At 45.6% G+C, this 23,495-nt stretch overlaps 1 long non-coding RNA gene across 1 annotated transcript in view; it reads right to left on the bottom strand.

The window, feature by feature from the left end:
• Window positions 1–23,495, bottom strand: part of LOC135106178 (uncharacterized) — a 95,643-nt gene that overhangs the window by 71,924 nt on the left and 224 nt on the right. The gene's annotated exons all lie outside the window — the stretch shown is intronic.

Raw genomic sequence — 23,495 nt, forward strand, 5'->3', positions numbered from 1 at the left:
CGCTACATCACTATCATTGGTACCTTGATAAACAATATCTCATCTTTTATATAAATCTGCACTGTACTTAACACCACCACCTATTACTAAGCACATCACTCTTGCTGTCAATGGTACCTTCAATAAAAAAACAACATCTTATAAAAACACCTCTTATAAAAACCCGTACTGTAAACACACTACCACACATTCCAAAGCTGAAGAGAACGTAATAACCACAGACGTCAGGAAACTTAGCAAACCACCATCTAGTCTCATAAAAACCCGGTACTATACTGCAAACTTCACACAACACATTACAAACCTCAACCCACCATAACAACCATAGAAAACGGGAAACTTAAACCTCACTCAATGTTTATCCACGTAACAAATCATATAGCAAACTACATTAGGAGACTCCCATTATAACAACCATTATCCAGAGTACCTTGAAAAGTTCACCTCCCTTCGCTGTTCCTACGCACCGAGGCCGTTAAGATCGATGCAATAATGACACGCTACGAAACACCAGTAAATTATAAGCGAGGTGATTATAATGGGCCTGCTGTAATATTAATACTTGATATTAAAGCTCAGAAGGTCTTGTGGCTTAATGGGCGGATGAATAGCGAGGGGCTTATCCACCGTGTAACTATATAGTGAAGCTCGCGTCGTGGGGTGAGTGATGGGGTCCCGCACACACGCCGTTCATTAGTTATCTATATTGGTTGCTCTTGTTGCTGTGGTCATGATGAGACACGTGGCTTATTGAGGGGGTATAATGATTATTTTTTGGTGGGTTTAGGTTTGTAAAGGTGTTCTCTCTCTCTCTCTCTCTCTCTCCTCCTCTCTCTCATCTCTCTCTCTCTCTCTCTCTCTTCTCTCTCTCATCTCTCTCTCTCTCTCGTTTAGCGTTTGTTTACTCACGTTTTCGTTTCTGTTCATGTAATTATTGATCACTATTTTGTCTCCTCCTCCTCCTCCTCCTCCTCCTCCTCCTCCTCCTCTTCTCTTCTCTTCCTCGATCACAATTACAAGTGGAGTGATTTACGCCTATCGTCTCGAGGACCCGAACACTCAACTGTCATAATTTATTTCTTAAGTAATTGTTTGTAATTCATAAATCAAGGACAAGATAACGAGAGTCTTCATGCTTCCCACGTTCCCCTCCTCTGTCACCACGGCCATCCTCCTCCTCCCCCTTCCCCACCCTCCTCCTCCTCCTCCTTCGCTGTCCATTCTTCCAGTCTCTCTCTCTCTTCTCCGTCTTCTCATTTATCTTCATCTCTTTCTTTTTCTTTTATAGGTATCATTATTTTTCTTGGTGTTGTTCTTCTTGTTCTTGGTTTTGATCTTTTGTTTTTTTCTTGTTCGTGTTGTTCTCCATTCATTTGTTTTTTCCTGCCTCTTCCTTCTTTTCATTCTTCTGTTTTTCGTTTTTTCCTCCTCTTCCTCCTCCTTCCCTTTATTCATTCATAATAATCAAAACCCTCTTTATTTTTTTAAGTTTCTTCCAGTACCTACTAAAAAAAAAAAAGTCGAGTCTTAAATCTCTCCTCTCTCTCTCTCTCCTTCCTCTCTCTCTCTCTCTCTCTCTCTCTCTCTCTCTCTCTTCTTCTCTCCTCTCTCTCTCTCTCTCTCTCTCTCACCATCAGTATCCCAACTTTTGTCACTAACGCTATTATAATTTACCTCCCAGAGACACATTGGTATTCTAGTCCATCCCTCCCTCTGCTGTCCACATGGAGATCTGAAACCATTGATTATTTACCTCTTTTTATTTACTCCATTCACCAATTTCCATAACAAGCACTCTGGCTGGTTTTTGTGGGTGTCGGGCAGGAGACGAAGAAAGGAAGAAGGGAGGAGGAGTAATTAGGAGGAAGAGGGGAGTGGCAGTGGAGAGCAGGAGAGCAGGAGAGGAGGAGGGAGCGTAAGGAAGAGTAAGAGGGAGGGGAGAGTAAGGTGTGCCGGGGGCACTAATGAGCTTTACTTAAGGTGTCACGTTTGCCAGCAGTCTGCCTCACTACCGACCACAACCACCATCTCAACCACCACCGCCACCACAACCATTATTGCCATCATAATCTTTACTATAATACTATCACCTACTTGTACTATCACTATTGCAACCTTTAGCATGGTTACATTTGTACTACTACTACTACAACAACGATAACTACTACCACTACTACTACTACTACTACTACTGCTACTACTACTACTACTGCTACTACTACTACTACTACTATTACTACTACTTTTTGTACTAACTATTACGGTCTCTACGTATTTCACTACTACTACTACTACTACTACTACTACTACTACTACTACTACTACTACTACCACCACCACCACCACCACTAACGCTCAGTTTTCAACACCGGATGCTGCAATTTTCAGATAAATATTTGAAGACTGACGGAGGCGAGACGGGGGCGGAGCAGGAAGACACCCACGCACTCCCCTCATCCCTTCCTCTCTCTCTCTCTCTCTCTCTCTCTCTCTCTCTCTCTCTCTCTCTCTCTCTCTCTCTCTCTCTCTGGGCGCGTCCACTTATCTATGCAGAATCAAGGCCTGGAGTGGACCACGCAAACGGACGGCTTACTTGAGGGTGTTGTTTTTCCTCCCTTTCTATTCACTTTTATCAAACTAATGACGACCCGCGGCCAGCTGTTTATTCATGGCCGCTGTCGCCTTCGCCGCGCCCCGCCACCGAGCCGCGCACACCACCATTCTTTTCCGCATAAGAGAGGTTAATTTAATAAGTTGATTAAATATGAAGAAAAGTATTGAAAAAGAAGCTGCCAGAGAACAAAGCCGCGTCAAGGTTGAGAGGCGGGAGAGGTAGCGTGTATTTTTTTCCTTTTTATCACTTTATTTAAATATGCCAAGCTATTTTTTTCTTCGCTGTTGATGGAAAAATAATAATTCATTGGAAGGCGCGCAGAACAGAAGGAGTCGTGAGATTGTGTTTTTTCTGTCAAGGTCATCGGAAGTCGCCATGGTCACCTTGTTAGTGTGTGTGGGAGGCCCCTGGGGAGAGTCATCCTTAGACCCTTAATTCACCGTCACTTGGATGCTGCACAATAATAAAGTGACGCAAAACAGGATGTGATGTATTGTTATCTCCAATTGTAATCTGGAAGGAAATGCGATAAAGCTGACAGTGATGCGGCTGGACGACGTTACCAAAGGGCGCCCACTTGCGAAAAACTGACAGGACTGAACTCACAACCTCCAGACCGTGAGACAAGCACCGCACACAAGAGCAACCCGACGGAGGTAAATAGTGTGTGGTGGATTCTGGAAATTTTAACTACAAATGTCAAAATAATCGAAGGTGAATGGTGGATTTCCTAAATTCTAGCCACAAATATCAAAATAATCGTGGAGTTTGTAAGAAAATATGCACCAAAAAACAGAATGACGAATTTTGGAAAGTGGGAATGCTATGAACTGTTGTACCGACGAACTTCAGAAAATGCAAACACTGTCAGTTATTGTATTAACTTTAAACTTTTTTTTGTCCTTTACGTTTCAGTCCACCATGCTCTTGATCACATACAAGACAACACCAACTGTGACACTTAACCTTCGCAACATGAACAACTTCCTTACGTTCCTGAAGCACACCACCACCACCACCACCACCACCACCACCACCATCACCACCACCAGCGCATCCTTACATTAGAGCCTCACCCTGCAGACATTTTCACTTAACCCCCCGCCCTTATCATTCAGTCCACCTAAAAATAACAAAGGGAAACATGATGGGCAAAGGATGATCACTATAAAAAAAAGAGAATTCCTCCTTATCGTTGCTTCACTGAGGGACAAAAAGGGCAAGGCAGCCACACCAATCAGCGGGGTGGGCGAGGGAAGAGGTCAGCTTCAGGTACTGGGGAAGAACCCAAGCACGCAATGAAGTGAGGCGGAGAGCGGAGCGGCAGGTAAGTGGAGCGGAGTCTTGTCCATCTTGATCCCCGCTGGAGATTGACGCTTTTGTTTTTATTCGCCTTACCGAGAGTTTTTTCCTCCACCGTGCGTGTGTGACGGGCTAAGCACTCGCTCCGCACCCCCGTAATTGATATTTATCGGGGCGGAGCATCTGAGGCGGGGACGTGAAGGCTTCAGTCCTCGCGAGTATGCAAATCTAAGGAGGAACAGTGGTCTGTTCAAATAGACGACCCACGCCTGTGTAATGCCAGGCCGCCGCCTCGCTAATGCCATCCATTCAGGACGATTCCATCATGCAAACGTCCACCGGTGATTCCTGTGTGGCAATTTTCCCAGCAGCCACACACACTCCACCTCTCACGATGGCTAAGATCCTTACTTTCACCTCAGGGACACGAAGGGCGTCGCCATTTTGTTCCCGCCGTCAGGAGCGTGGCTGAGGGCAAGACCAGGATTGATCAGCAGAGATCCTGTGATCCGCGCCACCACGGGAGTCGCGGCGCGCACACTCGGTGGCGCCGCTCTGGTGCAATTATGGCAGAGACGGCGCGGCGGCAACAGGCACCAGGACGCCATTATCGAGGCCCAACCACCGGTGACTCGGGACTCAACAAGTTAATTAGGTGACGAGTGTGTTATTACCGTGTGTCGTGTGATGAATGCGTGGATGGCATGTGGAGTGACGAGGAGGGGAGGGGAGCTGAGGAGGGTGAGGCAGAGATGAGGGAGGGAGGGAATCCGTGGCCAGGGAAGAACTGGCAGTCGTGACTCAAGATGGAACTGACAAGGCTGAGCACAAGGAAGCTGGGAAGACTAAGACAAAAAAAAGAAAAACACCCACGAAAACCTCCCCACCACAGTACTGGGAACGGGGATCAGCGGACGTGAAACACTGCCCGGACCAAGGCGGGGCGCGGGATGCAGTACGGCGGAGTAAGTAACGTTTAGACCACAGACGTAAACACACTCGCTCCATCTTCGGCGGGAGTCCAGCGTGAAAATAACAGGGAGTCTCCTTTTATCCCTTATCTCGGCGGGTAACGAGGCTCCCGAATGGCTTTATCTCATCCGCAAAGGCAACTGCTCCTAATACTGTAATCGTTCGGTAATTTTCTTTGCTTTCGCCCGCCGGCCCAAAAAATACGAGGCTCCCACTGTTCAATTAAGCGATCGGTATCTACATAATTTGTGCTAATTAAAGTCAAACTCAGTACAGACGCCGCATTAGGCTTATTAGCAAGTGTTTTGTGGCGTACCACTAGCGAGGAGAGAATGAAGGGAACGACTGGCGCAATGGTAGGTGGGGGAGGGAGGGTACAAGGTAAAGGGAGTACAGTGAGGAAGAGGATGAAATAAAGGTTTACAGAGGAGGATGATAATGGCATAGTATCTTTGTCTTGCTTCAATATAACGCCCGGCAGCATTCACTTGCAGACACGCTGATAAGGTCGACACTTCGGGTAAACAAAAACAAGTGAACCCAAAAGTCCAATTTACATGAAAGGCGCCACAGAAAATAATGGATGTCAAAAAGAATTCTCTCTCTCCCTTCCCGATACATGACACTCATCTGATTGCCCGCGCCGCCATCACCGTAACCACCATCATCACGACTGTCATCACCACCATCATCACCACCGTCACCATAACACGGCCCGCGACACAGCAGAGCCATCAACACCAAGACCCGCCCCATCTACACACCCGCCCCGCCGCTCTTCACACATTACCAACCCCTGCCGCCTATAACACACAACCTCCCGCACCAAAACCCACGGAGCCGCCATCACTCCCCGCCCAAGTATAGACATTATCCCCGCAAACCTGACTACCTGAAGGAGGAGAATGAGGGACACTCGGCAGCTGCTGAGCCCAAAGTGTCCTCAGCCGCCCCGTGTCCTTGATGTTATCGTTATGCTACTGACCGACCCCCCACCCCTTACCCCCTCCCGCTCTCCTCCCTCTACACCAAAGCATTATTTCTCCTCCCGGGTTCCTGATGGCAGCTTCCACCCGCAGGAGCTTCCACCTGCAAAAGGCGTGGCTTGTTCCACCGCTCAGCCTTCGGGAGGAGCGCGCACCGGGACTGTCTACCTGGGTGACAAAAACTTAGCTATGCAGGTGTGTGGAAAAAAAATTGTGACGTAAACCAGAGACGGAAAAATTACGTGTGAATTTGGTGTTTTCATTTTTTTTCTGCTGCTTTTTTTTTTTTTTCTTCATGGTTAGAGTTCATTTTGATTTTATCCCGTTGCTGTCTATTAATATTTTCACTGCTGGTGCTGTTAATGTTACTCTTATTTTTTTTTTTTTTTCACTTTGTTGTGAGTAATAACAATAATGACTGCATACATGAAAATAACCAGTAATATTCATTTATCTATAATCCTGACTGTGCGTTCTGCTCATAAATTCGTAGAGAGAAAAGAGGCACAGAAAATAACACTTTATCCACCTTCCCATCTACACTCCACTTCTCTCACCCCAATAATCCACCTGGCCCTCGTAACTTTCTCACCTTCACACAATCCACACTCAGTCTTTCTCACCCTCCTTAATCTCCAACGCGATCTGCCAGTACAGCTACTCAAACATCCACTCACACAGCCACCCACACCCAGCACACTTAGCCCAAACACCCACACAGCCACAGCCTCCCCATCCCCCTACACGCCTCACACAGCCGTCCCTCCTCCTGCAGCCACTCACCTTCCTACAGAGAAATAATTTAGGTGAGCTTAGTAACACATCAGACGATAATACTTTAATCACGCCTCTCTCTTACCTTAAAGTCTTCAGGCCCCTTCACCTTTACCCCTTTCAGTACTACCTGCCACTAGTAACACCCCAACTTTTCCCCCTACCCCCTTTCCCCCCCGAGTAAAATGCATCCTAACTCCTCCATCACTAACTACCCACCCATCCCACACACACACACACACACACGCACACGCACACACACAGTCCACTATCAACAACAAAATACGATGCACGTAAACTCACTCAAAACTACCCAGTAATAACAGCTGCGAGTCAACAGAAGGTAGAGAGTGAGTGCACGATGCAAGAGAGGGAGAGGAAAAAGCGAGGGAGAGGGCGAGGAAAGGAATGGGCAGGCGTAAGAAGACAGTGCGAGAGAGAGAGAATATGGGTCTTAGAGAATATGGGAGATAGAAGGGTTTATCTTACTTTTATAGAGGGTAGGGTTACAGGTGAAGAAAATACAGGTAGGAAAGCTCTAGTTAGTGCAGGTGAGGTACGTGCGTTCGTCAGGTGTTGATGGGAAAGGTAAGTAACGGTTAGGTTTACTTATAGGAAGAAGATTTAGGAGAAGCTTGTCACAGAGAGAGTAATGCGGGTGAAGATAACTGGGAGGAGCTGACTGGAGGCTGACCTGCTGAGAGAAATGACCTGAGGAAGTGAAGTAGACGACCTTTGCGGGAAAGAAACAAGAGTGAGAGGAGGGAAAGATAATTAACTGGAGAAAATAAGAGAAAGAGAGGCCAGAGAAAGAAAGGGATGAAATGACCAGAGAATAAGAGAAACAGGGAGCATAAGAAAAAGGAGGATGAAATAATCTGCTAAGGAAAATATAAGGAAGAGATAAAGGTGGATGAGGTTACCAGTTAAGGAAAATAAGAGGAAAAGAGGCAAAAGTAAGAGAAAAACGATACAATCATAGAGGAGAATAAGAGGAAGAGAGACCAGAATGTGAGGAGAAAATGACTTGATAGGAGTGACTTGACGAAAAGTGACCCAAGAAAGTAAAGGAAAAGTAAGAAAGTAGAAAGGAGGTAAAGAAGAATGATGACCTGGGGGATGCTGGATGACGGCAATGCGGATGAGATGATGGTGAAAGAAATGAACGCAAGAACATAAGAAAATAAGGGAGTCTGCAAGAAGCCCACGGCCCTACACGTGGTTTCAATTGATGTTCTAACTTGTTTTAAAAATCTTATGTTGAATATCTGTGTACTGTACTTGAACATACTGGTCAATAAACTTATTTACTTACTGACGAAGCATACCTAAGCACATGTGTTAATATTACGGGAAAATAAAAGACTGATAAGAGAACTGTAAGATCGGTGAGAGGAAATTCAAACAACGTACTAAGAGGAAGATTATTATAATCTAAAAAAAGGGGGAAGAGAGGAAAGTAAGAAAAGTGTGGTCATTACAGAATATAAAAATGAAATTAACATAAAAAAAGTTGAAAAGGATATGTTATTTTCTGAATATTCGGACAGTGAACATATCCAAGGAAACAAACAGAAAAATAAGGGAAAAAAAAAATTGTAAATATGAATACCATGATAAATTAAAAGAATGAACACAACTTTAAGCAAAACTGTCGAAAGAAAAAAAGACTGGATAAAATACTGAGAAACACACACAGCACTGACACACACACACACACACACACACACCACACGCACAAGGCCTCCTCCATCAGGGAACAATTAAATAATGTGAAATTTACCTCTGGCTACTATAATTGGGACCAGTGGTGGGTGGCGAATCCTGGTCTGATGAGGGAGGCTGAGAGGAAAGAACAAGGAGGAGGAGGAGGAGGAGGAGGAAAGGGAGAGGGAAGGAGGCAAACCGCTTGACCCAGCCACAACCCGTCACTAACGTCCCTATATTAGGATTTAACTTATGTGGTATTTCATTTTGTTATAATTATGATCATGGTGGTCACTATGCAGGGAGGAAGGGAGAGGAGGAGGAGGAGGAGAAGAGAGGAGAGAGGAGAAGAGTAGAGAGAGAGAGAGAGACTGAAGGAGGGAGACTGGCGGCGGCGAGTATAGAGGCACTGGAGAGGGAGAGAGGGAGAGTAGTAGAGGTCGTGCAAATCACAACACTGCCCTCCTCCAGCCCTGCCAATATCCACAACACCTTAACGAGGAAGCGGGACGAGATTACACACCAACACCGGAGCCACGGCCGTAAAGAGAACCGATTTATGTAAACACTCCCAGGTCTCACGAAGCGCCCGGGAGAGAGAGGAGAGAGAGGAGAGATGAGAAGAGAGAGAGAGAGAGAGAGAGAGAGAGAGAGAGAGAGAGAGAGAGAGAGAGAGAGAGAGAGAGAGAGAGACTGTGTTTACATATAAGGAGGTAGCCACTAACGTTTTAAACCTCTCTCCTCTCTCTCTCTCTCTCTCTCTCTCTCTCTCTCTCTCTCTCTCTTCTCTCTCTCTCTCAACGACGCGGCGGTCTCTTCTTTAGCATACTTAAATCACATTATGCAAATAGCAAGAGTAATAAGCCTCCTGTTAGCGACCACTCAAAAATTAATTACACAGTGTCTAAGTCTGTCGATGCTCCTCGTATATATTTTTTCTCCTCTCCTCTCTCTCTCTCTCTCTCCCTTTCCATTCCTCCTCTTGGGGTACTATGAAGACCTTCCGTGTATTTATAGGCCCTCTAATTACGGGGGAGGGACCATGCCAGTCACTCCGCGCCGCACAGAGATAGACCACCATAGGGAAGTTGATACTGTAGGACGAAGGAGAACGAAGATGAGGAGGAAGGTGAAGTGAAAGGACGATAAAAGGACGATGCCAGTCACAACGAGATAAAGAGAGATAGGGAGGGAGAATTCTGATGCTACAGGAGGAGAAAAGAACAGGAAGAGGTCGATGAGAGAGTAGCAGACGAGGACGAACTGGAAGAAGAGGTCAAGGTTTATGTGTAAGGACGATGCCCCTTACTCGAAGATGAAGCTAGACGTGTAGAAAAGATAACGTTTTGAATCGAGGCCAAAGAAGAGGACAGAGACGAGAACAAGAACGAAAACGAGGATGAGAGGAACAAGAGGACGAGGACTGGGCAAAACGGAAAGACGATACTAGTCACTCTGAGGAAGGATAGAGGGAAAATAGATAAGTGGGTGGAAATTTCTAATGCAGAGACGAGGACGAGGACGAGAAAGAGGGTGAAGAAGATAAAAGTGAAGAATTACGAGGACGAAGGTAAAATGCAGGTTGGGAGAGAGACGTGTGGGGAAAGGCTGATATTAGAGGAAGCGGACGAAAACGACGACGATGAACAGGAGGAGGAGGAGGAGGAGGAGGAGGAGGAGGAGGAGGAGATGGAAGGTAAATAGAGACCTCCCGTGGTGTTCGAGTCTAAAATGAAGGTCTTCCTGTGGTCATCCTTCCGGAAGTTTCTGTAGAATTCCGGGCCTTTTGGTTTAATAAGGTGATGCATCTGGTGGTGCGAAGAAAAGAAACAATCTCGCGTTCATTGATTCTTCTATTTTCATTTTTTATTCATATATATATATTTTTTTTCAGTGTTTAGCAAAGTTTTTTTTCACATAATCAATGGAAAAATTTCTGAGAACTTTTTTTGATACACAGTTTTATTTTTATTTTTATTTACTTTTTTTTTGAGAGTAGAAAAGAGAAAAATAACTTGCTCTCTCTCTCTCTCTCTCTCTCTCTCTCTCTCTCCTCATCTCTTCTCTCTCTCTCTCTCTCTCTCTCTCTCTCTCTGTCTGTCTCTCACTCACTCACTCTCTCTCTCTCTTACAACGACATAAATATTAATAATGAGAGACCACAGCAATAAAAGGTTAAACTTCTGACTGAGCATAGCGCAAGAAAACCAATAAATAATGTTGATAATAATAGACAATACTAATGATGATAATAATAATAATAATAATAATAATAATAATAATAATAATAATAATAATAATAATAATAATAATAATAATAATAATAAAACCAATAAAATATACAGAAATAACATCAATAACAACAACAATGGTAACTACAAACGATAATCACGGGAAGAAGAGCAAAAATAACAACAAAAACAACAACAAAATCACCACCATCACCACCACCACTACCACTACCACCACCACCACGAACAACAATAGCAATAACAACAGTCCACCGCTCAGCCTCACGCCACACTGCTGTTCAGACCGAGGAAAACCCAGCTAATAATATTTACTGCCCACATACCTGCAGTAAGCAACCAGGCAGGCATATGGCGAGCCACCAGCACGAGCACATTTCTCAGTGTCTTCCTTGATCCCGCCATGAAAGCAGCGATGATGGTGGTGGTGATAATAATAATGATGAAGGTGAGGATAGTACTGGTGACGATGATTGAGGATGATAATGATGATGGTAATAATGATACTATTGCTACTTCTACTACTACTACTGCTACTACTACTACTACTACTACTACTAATAATAATAATAATAATAATAATGCTGAGGATGAGGATGACAGTGATAATGAAAAATAATGAGGATGATTATTGTAAGAACAACAACAACAACAACAACAACAACAACAACAACAACAACAACAACAATAATAATAACAATAGGAAGAAAAGAACAAGAAGAAAAACAAGAACAAGAACAAAACAAAAATAACAAAAACAATAACAACAACAACAACAACAATAACAATCATAATAACAACAATAACAACAGTGATAATAAAACAGCCTCTCTCTCAGATCTCTCTCTCTCAGATCTCTCTCTCTCTCTCTCTCTCTCTCTCTCTCTCTCTCTCTCATCTCTCTCTCTCTCTCTCTCTCTCTCTCTTATATCCAACTTAGTATTGTATGTATGTATAAACCATGTGTGTGTGTGTGTGTGTGTGTGTGTGTGTGTGTGTGTGTTGTGTGTGTGTGTGTGTGTGTGTGTGTTGTGTTGTGTGTGTGTGTGTGTGTGTGTTGTGTGTATATGCGTTCAAATCGACTGAGAATTAATAGCAAACCATTTACTCTTGCAAACATCATTATTATACATTTTTGCCTCCACCTTTTTTTTCCCCTTCTGTTCGTGACGCGTGTGGAGCAAGGCGACGTGACCGTTCCAGGAGACTGCTTTTCTCTCACCTTTGCTGGGAGAGAAGAGTACACTTATCTCGCTCATTATTGCTCAGCGCGCCGCTACAAAACAACTCCTTATTGTCGCGGCGCCGCTCGACACACAATAGCAGAGATACAGACAAACTGGTAGTGATAATGGGTAGACAGGCACGAGGACAAATGGACGGAGAGACATACGGGTAGAGACAGCAAGAAAGATAGAAGGACCCACAAGTTAATGACATCTAGACTTCCAGACAGACAGACAGAGAGGCAGACAAACGGACAGACAGAAATACAAACACGCAGACAGGTAGATAAATAGACTTAAATAAAATCACTAATAAGGATTGAAAACATCCAAATAGAAAAGACAGACACAGACAGACTGACAAGCAACAAATAAAAACGAAGAAAAGAACAAACATATCAATAAATCATGACAGACAGACAGACAGACAGACAGACAAACAAGCGAAAACAGAAAAGGCGAAACGGATAAACACAAACACAAAAGACATACATACATACATACATACAAACATACAGACAAAAAGACAGACAGGCAGACTCAGCGGTATATTTTAACATTACTTCCCTGCATTACTTTTTATTCATGTCACTCTAATAAATCTTCCCTGAAAATACAAGTTTTTTATACGCTAGATAACTTACTGCACAGCTGAACCGAATAAGGAGAGGGCGAGGGAGACGAGCAAAAATTTACGATTGAATAATAAAACCGCACGTATTCATAGAGACCATGTAGCGGGGAGCCAATGAAGGTAATGCAATTTAGCTAAGCGTCGACACAGTGACTGATACCCGCGCCACCCCTCTGCTCGGTTCCAAGGTTCGATACTTGTGCTTGGCGGGTGGCTGACCGGCGCACACGTGTTCCCAATCAGGGTTTAATAGGAGAAGGATCAAGGTAGCTTTCCCTCTGTGCCCTTCAGGTGTTATTGGTAAGTTGTCTGTGGCTGGCGGCGCTTCAGAATTTGTTTTCCTTGCAGAACCACTTAGCGAGCACGAGTAAAGGTCGGGGAAAAAAAAGAAAAAAACAAAAAAGATTGCAAAAGAGAAGAATAAAAAGGGATATTTGTTTGTTTACCTCCTGGTGAAGTTTATGGTAAATTTGTCTTAGCTGAAACTGAACCGCGGCCGCTTCGTAATCAATTTAAGAGGATTCTGATGCAAATGTGGATATATGTGAACGTACCTACATACTGCACACGCACACACACACACACACACACACACACACACACACACACACACACACAAGCCTGTTTCCTTCAGCATATTTATAGGACTTGGCTTCCCTCCAGTATTGTAAGCACACAACACTGAGATAATACACAACACACATACATGCATGCTAACAAAACGTGCTCTCTCTCTCTCTCTCTCTCTCTCTCTCTCTCCTCTCTCCTCCTCTCCTCTCCCTCTCTCTCTCTCTCTCTCTCTCTCTCTCTCTCTCTCTCTCTCTCTCATACGTAGAAACCGAAACAAGATGTGATAAAGTTCTAAAAATCATCTAGTGAAGATTGCAAACATGCTTATCTGCCTGTCCATCTATCTACAGGATGCTCTCTCTCTCTCTCTCTCTCTCTCTCTCTCTCTTCTCTCTCTCTCTCTCTCTCTCTCTCTCTCTCTCTCTCTCTCTCTCTTTCTCTCTCTCTCTCTCTCTCTCTCACCCCCCTGCCGCTGGCCCAAATTGAGTGATCAACGTGGCCGGTGCTTGTGGGTGATTACTAACCTAACCTCCCATCCATCCCGCCACTCCTCGGCCCCTCGCTCCCGTCCCTCCCTCCCCTCTTCGACCCACAGCCAATGATTAAGGCTGGTTCTCCACTCACGACCCGAGCCCCGTCAGATGAGTCCCGCGGCAGAAAGATGCTCATTCGTCCGTCTCAGGTAACTTGATATGGTTAGTTCTGACCACCCGATACTCCCGATACTCCCCTCGCAACCCCTCGTGTGGCTGGGAAATGAGGGGCTCCTGTGTGAGTGAGTGGTGTGAAGGATGAGTGGGATGCGTGCCTAGCGAGGGATGCTGGCTGTGATTCTACTCTCGTGCGAGGTCTTGTCTTTTTGTCTATCCGTGTGTGTGTGTGTTGGTGTGTGTGTTCATGGTCAGGTAGTGTAAGGTGAGGCCAGGTGAGGAGGTATCTCTGTCTGTGTGTGTTCATGGGCAGGTAGTGTAAGGTGAGGCCAGGTGAAGAGGTTGGGTTATTGTATAGGTAGTGTGTGGAAAGTCAGTTTATGCATAAGATCATTAGAAAATAAGGGAAGCTGCAAGAAGCAATCAGGCATACACGTGCTAGTCACTGTATACAACATTCACACCTGCTATTTCCACCTATCATATCCACCCATAAATTTCTCTAATCTAACGAGGGAAGCTGCAAGAACCCATCAGGCCTACACGTGGCAGTTCCGGTATAAACCATATTCACCCATTTCCACCTATTATCCCCATCCATAAATCTGTCTATTCTTCCTTTAAACTTCCTTATTGACTCAGCCCTAACAAGTTGATTACTGAGTCTATTCCATTCATCTACCATTCTATTTGAAAACCAGTTTCTTCCTATCACTTTTTTAAATCTTTGTGTGTGTGTATAAGCAGGAGTGTTTGTATGTGTGAGTGGGGTGAGCGTGCGATGTATGAACAGTGAGTGTGTGAAATGAGGCGTTTGAGTGATAAGTGTGCATGAGCGGAGGTGTGTGAGGGATTTGTTTAAGTGGCAGAGTTCAGGACGTATGAATAGCGCGAGAGTGAGTGAGGCGTGTGAGTGGTAACTGGGTGTGAGAGGAGGTGCGTGGAGGAATGAAGGAAGTGAGTGGTGATAATGTCTGAATGGTGGACGTGATGCAGTAATGGGATGTGAAAGAGTTGTCATTTGCGATGTTGTAGCATCTCTCCTCGCAAGTAAATCATATTCGCAGAGAAGCAAGTTTTAATTCGAGTAACAAGAGAATGGAAGAAATATGCGTAAAGAATGAAAGGATCTCCACACAACACAAGACAGCTACAGTGCGGTGCGGGCGTGGCGTGGGAATGTGTGTGAGGGAGAGGACTGAGTGTTGGGAGTTGGATGGTGTTGCGGGAGGGAATGAGTCAAAGCTGCCAGGTTGATGCAAGAGGGTGACGGAGGAAGCGGCGAGGGGTGTGAGGCCCAATCAGACACACGACGTGAAAATAATAAAACCGATAAGAATATAAAGTGCATGCATTAAGTGTTCAAAGAGGCAGCCATTAGAATCAAGTACGATGCTTGTTCGCTAGACAGGTAATATCTCTGCTCTCCGAGTACTACTCAAGTTCAACTTTTTATTTATTTGCCAAAGGCCAGGTGGGTGAGCGGTGCCGCTGGCTTGTTACCTGCCCCGACAAATGATATAGAATCACCACAGCATGAGGATCCCAGACTTGTAATTGCACGGTAAGCAGCTACTACGCCCTAAGAGGAGCTTATCATGGGCGGCCGTACACGGGAGCGGTGCGGGAGGGGCCAGCGACCCCCTCGGCCCCACAAAGCACACAGTCGCCCGAACCGCCGCCTGTAAAAAGCGGGCCACCCTGGTATAATTGGCGGCGCCGCGGCGCTACTCTCGGGCTGGTCCTCTTGGGCTGGTCTCTGCCCGGTCCTGGCCGGGCAGGGGCGCTCCGGGCACCTCACGATCTGTCCAAGTATTAATCACTGGGAGAGGCAGCGTCCGGTCACGGCTGGCTTAGGGGACCTTAGTAATTACTGCTGCCCACCCCTGCCGAACCCGCCGCCGCCGCCGCCACCGCCGCTGCTGCTGTTGAGGCTGCTGTCCTTGCCTTGGTTTTTGCCCCTCGTGCTGCTGTGCTCAATTACAAAGTGCAGCGGCCAATTACCGGGAATGTGTATCTTTTTGTGAATGTATGATTCAAAGAGAGGCTTGTGGTGTGAGGAGGCACCCGCGCCCCCTCCCGCCTTCCTGAGGGCACCGACTGATTACCTGGATGGTCGTGAGCCAGGTAGCACCGGGGAGCCGCCGCGCCAGGGAGCTGCTTCTTGCTGGGGAAGTAAAGTATTGTAGCCATGGAAGATAGTGAGGAAAATTAATCAGATACACAGTGATGGACGGCCAGCCTGGATCATTCTTGTTGCCGCCGCCTCCTCCTCCTCCTCCTCCTCCTCTTTTATTTCTTGACTCGCCTCACCCTTGCTTGTGTGTTGACGCTGATTTAATTTCTTCAGCGAGCCTTCCCCGCGGCGCCACGCAAGACGCCCAGCGACTCCACACAGAACAAAGGGCGTCAGCGACCTTACGACCCTCCTCTGTGCAGCCTTCTGTCCTAGCTTGACGAAGGCAATGAAGCAAAGTGCCGAGAGAGAGAGAGAGAGAGAGAGAGAGAGAGAGAGAGAGAGAGAGAGAGAGAGAGAGAGAGAGAGAGAGAGAGAGAGAGAGAGAGAGAGAGAGAGAGAGAGAGAGTGTGTGTGTGTGTGTTTAGAATGAGACCGCAAGCAAGAGTGAGGAGCCAGATTGAGTAGAATGATAACAAATACAGAAGCAAGGCAAGGCGAGGCGAGGAGAGACGAGGAGAGACAAGGCGAGGCGAGGCGAGGCGAGGTGAAGGAGCAGGTTGAGGAATAAAAGACCAGCAGGGAAGGAATGTGAACCTCAACCTGACGCAGTAAACAGGAACACGTATATACTGCGAGAGAGAGAGAGAGAGAGAGAGAGAGAGAGAGAGAGAGAGAGAGAGAGAGAGAGAGAGAGAGAGAGAGAGAGAGAGAGAGAGAGAGAGAGAGAGAGAGAGAGAGAGATTGTTTACCTCTCTCCCAGGGCATCGTATTTCATGACGCAGCAAAAAACAATAAAAAACACAAAAGTAACAAGTAGACAGCGAAGGTGCTTGGAAGAATACCACCACCACCACCACCACCACCACCACCACCACCACCACCACTACCCCTAGCACGCGGCACAGACACCCTCAACAGGCAGGCTGACAATAACCTTGATAACATCAGCAGTACATTAGCACATATCTCAGTAATCTTAAGTAATCTAGAATAACCACCCACAATATTATTACTCCACCACAGGCAGGCACACAGCGGGTGGGAGAGAGGGAGTGGGAGAGGGCAGGTGAGGAGAGAGGGAGAGGGCAGGTGAGAGGACGTGGGTATCATTGTTGTGGTTTTTTTTGGCAATATTCAGTCCTATAAATCTGAGTGTTAAGTGTAATGAATTATTTTTTCGTTTATTAGTCTTTCTTGTTTTTCTCACCTCTTTCTTCTTCTTTTTCTTTTACTCCTCCTCCTCCTCCTCCTTCTTCTCCTCCTCTCGTCACTCGAAAGCCGCCAAGCAAAATACAGGAACCCTTCAGGATAACGATAAAAGGAGACCTGTTTGAGCTACCTATCACACACACACACACACACACACACACACACACACACACACACACACACACACACACACACACACACACACACACACACGTGAAGCCCTAATCTCAGGCTTAAAAAGGAAAAAAAAAGATAAAAAAAAAAACGAAGCAGATTAACCATTTGAAGTTAGGGAGGGTAGTGGTGGTGGTGGTGGTGGTGGTGGTATTTACTGTTCTGTTGTCTGATTAATGTCCTTCAGATTAATCCCTCCTCTCTCTCTCTCTCTCTCTCTCTCTCTCTCTCTCTCTCTCTCTCTCTCTCTCTCTCTCTCTCTCTCTCTCTCGTCCAGACCTCAACAAACCCAATAAGCATAATAAAAAAAATCTAACAATATTCTGTCATCTTTTTAGCTAGATGTCTACTACCCCTCCCTCCCCCCCTCTCTCTCTCTCTCTCTCTCTCTCTCTCTCTCTCTCTCTCTCTCTCTCTCTCTCTCTCTCTCTCTCTCTCTCTCTCTCTCTCATTCCCACAGCTCGTCCTTCGCCTCGTCACGCCTCCCTCTCACTGCAGGGAGCCAACAGAGTTTCCTCATAAGGGAGATAAAACACTTGAGAGTTACGACTTGTGATAACCATTAGTCTTAACACGGGCGTGGAGAGAGAGGGAGAGAGAGAGAGAGAGAGAGAGAGAGAGAGAGAGAGAGAGAGAGAGAGAGAGAGAGAGAGAGAGAGAGAGAGAGAGAGAGAGAGAGAGAGAGAGAGAGAGAGAGAGAGAGAGAGAGAGAGAGGAAAAGCAGACAATCCAAGGGTAGTCATGAAAACTTTTACGAGGTCTTAGAGTAGTCTGGCGCTCTCTCTCTCTCTCTCTCTCTCTCTCTCTCTCTCTCTCTCTGCATGACCTTCACTGTTTATAAATCTGCCTATTCGGGCATGGAGTTAATTTGTCTCATTTGGCACGTGTGTATGTGTGTGTGTGTGTGTGTGTGTGTGTGTGTGTGTGTGTGTGTGTGTGTGTGTGTGTGTGTGTGTGGCCATGAATACAAATGCAGTCAAACCTGTGAACACTTTGATCGATCGAGTTGTTTGTCGAGAAGGTGACTGTAAAACGCAAAGGACTGAGAGAGAGAGAGAGAGAGAGAGAGAGAGAGAGAGAGAGAGAGAGAGAGAGAGAGAGAGAGAGAGAGAGAGAGAGAGAGAGAGAGAGAGAGAGAGAGAGAGAGAGAGAGAGAGAGAGAGAGAGAGAGAGTAAACATAAACACATCCAATACATAAAACAAACACAAAAAAAAAAAAATCAACCTTTACATGTTTTTCTCCTTCTCAGTCCCACCTCAGGTCATCCACACACTTGCATGACCTTATGACCTTTACTGAATGACTCCCTGACCTCTCTAATCAATCACTCTGACCTTATCGTATCACCCGACACCAAACTAAGGGTTACTTTACACTAGGAATTAAAAACACTTGCAATTTACTTCATCATCAGAGACAGGGAGGCGATGAAAATGAAGAACACGAAGAGGAAAGAATGGAAGAGGATGAGGGGAAGAGAAGAGAAGTGGCGGGAAAGGAGAGGAGGAAGAGAAGGAATAAGACGTCAAGGAGGAAGAGTAAGAAATTAAAAAGATTCAGAAAGAGAAGGAAGAGGAATGAACCAAACAAGACGAAAAAAATAAGAAAAAGACGATAAAAAAACAGGATAACTAAGAGAAGTAGCAAAACCATAAAAAAGGCAGGAAAATTAAAGAGAATCAGACCAAAATCATGAAGACCACACACTCACACACAAACAGGAATGAAACTCAAGCCTTTTTACCGAGTCTATTTACGCTACCCTTTATGTATGCACCTTGTCCGGCAGAGCGTTGCGTGTCAGCTGATAATATGGAGGCAGCCTGCATGGCCCGCTAAATTGCATAGGGCGACGGCGGAGGGAGAAACGGGAGGGGCGGCGGCAGATGAAGCGGCAAAGGAAGGCTGGGAGAGGAGGGTTACGGAAGTTCCTCCTCCTCCTCCTCCTCTTCTACTTGTGGTCTGTCTTCGATCGTGAGGGGATAAATTTACCTCAATCTCGGAAAATAGCAACCTCAGCCTCGTCCCTCTGGTCCTCGGTAGCATGAAGGTCCTGAAATTTCACCGTGGGAGTTAAATGGCCACGTATGGGAGAATTAGGAGCCATTTTACATTAGCCGGTATTTAGGGAGCCTGATGGACTGTTCAGTTTTCTATGATTCCGTTTTCTTTTTCATTTTTTTAGTGTCGTTTTCTCTCTTATGTGTTCTCTCGTCTCTCCCTGTCTCTCTCTCTCTCTCAAGGGAAAGGTTCAGTAGGTATGTGGTTTTCCGCTTCACTGGCGATTCTGTTGGGTTCATTTTTTTTATTATTTTGATTAGGTAGTGGTGTTGGGTCTGAAATTTTTATTCTTTTTTTTATTTTGTGTGTGTGTGTGTGTGTGTGTGTGTGTGTGTGTGTGTGTGTGTGTGTGTGTGTGTGTGTGTGTGTGTGTGTGTGTGTGTGTGTGTGGGCGAGTTAGATACAGATTTATATTCCTACCCGTCCAACCAACCAACCACACACACACACACACACACACACACACACACACACACACACACACACACACACACACACACACACACTAAGACAAATTAATACATCGAGAAAGTCATTACGGGTCTTGATCGCGCCACTAATGACAACCCATAAAATAAAGCTAACCAGTAATAAAAACAAATAGTTATAATCCACTGCGTCCAGCCCTCCACACACACACACACACACACACACACACACACACACACACACACACACACAAAGCTCAGGGACTTAAACTTAAACCCTCCTCCTTGCACCTCCCTCCTCCCTCATCCTTCATCTCCCAAACAAGTTACAACACCGATTCAAACTCTGGCCATGAACGATACAACTCTCCCTCCATCTTGTTAATCTGTTGATAATTCGACTGTTACCCTCACTACTGCCGACGCTGGGTGCTGCTTCTCATGCCTCGCGCCGTTTGTTACTGAAGCGATGTTATTTAGCTGTATCCAGATGGTATTTTAATCCGGTTCTTGCTCGTACGGGTGCTGGTGTTAATGTTCGTGCTTGCTGTGGTTGTGTGGTAGTGGTGTGGTGTGTGTTCTATTCGTTTTTCTCCAGATTGTCATTGTCTGGATTGGCAGTGGGTGGCAGGGATGAGTGTGTTGTTGCTCTGACGTGTGGATGCTGGAAAAGAACGTCAGAAGTGTTTACTGAAAGGTCTGGTTTGTTGGAGCATATGAGATTGTGATGAACTGTGTGGTTTAATTGATAGTAAGAGGTGTTAAGAGGCTCCTTTCATACGCTTTTTTTTTTCTATATTCGTACTCTTTCTCTGGTCCTATTTTTAATTTGTTTCATCTCCCAAAGTCTCTCTATTTTCCTTCATCCCTTGACTTTATTTCTTCACAGCTACCACCTCTCTTTTCCTTTCCCTTCTTTCCTCTCTCATTTCTCTCGTTCTTTTTAGTTCTTCCATCTTTCTTCACCCCTCGATTTCATTCCTACACTTCTACCACCTTTTCCCTCTTCCATTACTCTCATCCCTCACTTTTTTTTTTTCACTTTTATTAATCCTTTCCCTCTTTCTTCACCCCTCTGCTTCATTTCTACACTTCCAACACCTCTTTTTCCTTCCAATTCCCTCGCCCCTCACTTCTTTTACCTTTAATCCTTCCACGTTCTCCACACACTCCACTTCGAGAACAGTAGCCACGCAATCCACCTCTGGGCAGCCTTCCTTGTTCCTCTTCATCCACAACACATCTTGAAGTCACTCGAAACACCTTCCCTGTTTTGCGTCTTCGCTTTTCCTAACATGAGGACGTCGATTACTATACACTAAAACAAGACGAACCATCATTAGGGGGAATGGACTGGTGGCTCCGCAGTGAGGCAGCTCTCCGTCAGTACCAGCACAGCTCTCCGTCAGTACCAGCACGGGTCAGTTCAGTTATGATAATGAGGGAATCGGTGTTGGCTGAAGAGGGAACATGGCAAGACACGCTCAGTTCTCGTTTCATGGACACTCGTTGCCTCCTTGCTTCTCTCTCGTTTTACTCCTCCTCTTTCGTGTCGTCTTTATCGTTTTCTTCCTCTTCCTCCTCCTCTTCCTCCTCTCACTGCTTGTTGTCCCTCATTTTTCCTTTTTTTTCCCTTTTTTTCTTTATTCTTCCTCATCTCCATTATTCTGTCTACACTTGGTGCATAATTTCTCCTCCTCCCCTCCTTGTTCTTTCGCGTGTTTCATGTTTAGTTGCTTATGTATTAATCATCTCTCAGTCTCCGTCCTCGCCTCCTCCCTGTTTCTCCCGCCTAATTATCGTTTCAATAACCTGATTTTCCTTTGTTCTCTCTCTCTCTCTCTCTCTCTCTCTCTCTCTCTCTCTCTCTCTCTCTCTCTCTCTCTCTCTGTCGTTCAGATCTTAACAAGCCCAAAACACTAAAGAAAGGGTTTAATGGCCCTCTAACATCAATTATTATAACTTAAACAAGCTCCCCCACACAGAAGCTATAACATAAGCGTAGACCATCACAACACAGCAACACAGCAACACAGCAACACCAAGTCAAACAAAACAATGGACCATATTTTGAAACACTTCTGTTCATCGCTTCCACTACATTCAAAAGACTCTTGAAATTAGTTACCCGGATCTTCAAGGGTGTTTTTATGCCTCAAGTAACAAATTAACAAGATTTCTACAATATTAACCGGAGAAGCACTCTTGAGAACCCGGCTGATCATCTCTGTGGCCTTTGAAAATAGTCGTGGTGAGAGAGCAAAGCGTTTTTGAATACCGACCAGCAATGTTAGCGAGTACGGAGTGTTTGCATGGGTGTTATTCGTCTCAGTTGTTCTTAATCCTAGTGTTATTCGGCTCGGCTTCCTGGCCCCTCCTGCCGGCGAGACAAGGACGGGAAGGCCAAGGAGAGTGAGAAACGAAAAGCGCAGTGAATCGTGTCCTCCGTGGTTGCCATATGTTCAATCTGCAGTCTCTCTCTCTCTCTCTCTCTCTCTCTCTCTCTCTCTCTCTCTCTCTCTCTCTCTTATCGTTGTTCGACGTATGTTTTCTTAGCTCGCTAATTCTCGTTCATTGTTTATTTTTCCGCTATTTGTCTTTTTTCTACCCGGTTTTCTTTATGTTTGAGGACGTGTCTTCTACAGTTGCTCCCCGACTGTTTACTTAATCACCTACTTATTAATGTACGTAACCGTCTCCTCCTCCTGCTCCTCCTCCTGCTGTTCCTCCTGCCATCGCTGCTCCTGCTTCTCCTCTACCTGCATTTTCTCCTCTTTGACCAATTTTTCTCGCCACTTTAGACGCGCCACGACTCAAATACTAATGCCACAAGCTGTTGATTGCGGAAACTACTCATGGGAGTCGTAATGGAGGCGATCATCCCTGCCCATTCACCTCCCGCCGTTTACAAGTCCGTCTGTCAGCGATCCCTGGAGGCCCCTCGCTACTCGCCACTGTCCTCGCCTCCCCGCCGCCTCAGATACCACGCAGAAGATTTGGGAGGCTTGTAAATCCCTCTGTAAGCCTTGTACAGCGTCAGTGTCAAGTTGCAGGTACAAAGGGGCGCGTTCGTGAGTCAACAACACCTTTTGGAAATCGTGTGAAGGTATTGGGAGACATCCTGCAGACATCTTGGAGACATCGGGAGGTCTTGAAAGGCGGAGGTAAGGAAGGGGAATGAGGCATGTCTCGTCCCTAGCCAGAGCGGAGCAGTGGTGTCATCTCTGATTGACTGCCTTATGTGTCTGTGGGAGCCTTGTCGTCAGTCGTGCGGCTAATGTGTAAGTAGCTTGGGGTGAAGGAGGTGGGGAGGGGAGGGAGGGGGAGGGGAGGGGCGTGCAGGCTGTCCTCTCTAAATGGCTGTGGTCCCCGGTGGCTTTGGGTTAGTGTGTGTGTATTATATTAAATTCCGCCGCATTATGTTTGTTCAAGCCGTACACGACATATCATCAAGAGAGGCTCCTTAATGCGGGTGTATGTGAGGCTTATTTTCTCTAATGTCCCCTGGCCTGAAGGACGCCCGGGGAATACTCAACTATTTAATATTTTTACGCTGCGGGGTTTCACAAATACATGTTGTCTGCTCTTCACTTACACCATTACTTCAAAACAAAGAAAAAAGTACTAAAAAAAAACAAAAAAAGAGAGAGACTCAGCTCAAAAGAATCACAGCAGCAACATTTATTTATTTATTTTCGAATGAGGTTGATATCTGAACCTGAAATGCTGTCTGCTCTTCACTTATCGCACTTCAAATC

The sequence above is a fragment of the Scylla paramamosain genome, chromosome 13 (assembly GCF_035594125.1).
Source record: "Scylla paramamosain isolate STU-SP2022 chromosome 13, ASM3559412v1, whole genome shotgun sequence".
NCBI lineage: Eukaryota > Metazoa > Arthropoda > Malacostraca > Decapoda > Portunidae > Scylla > Scylla paramamosain.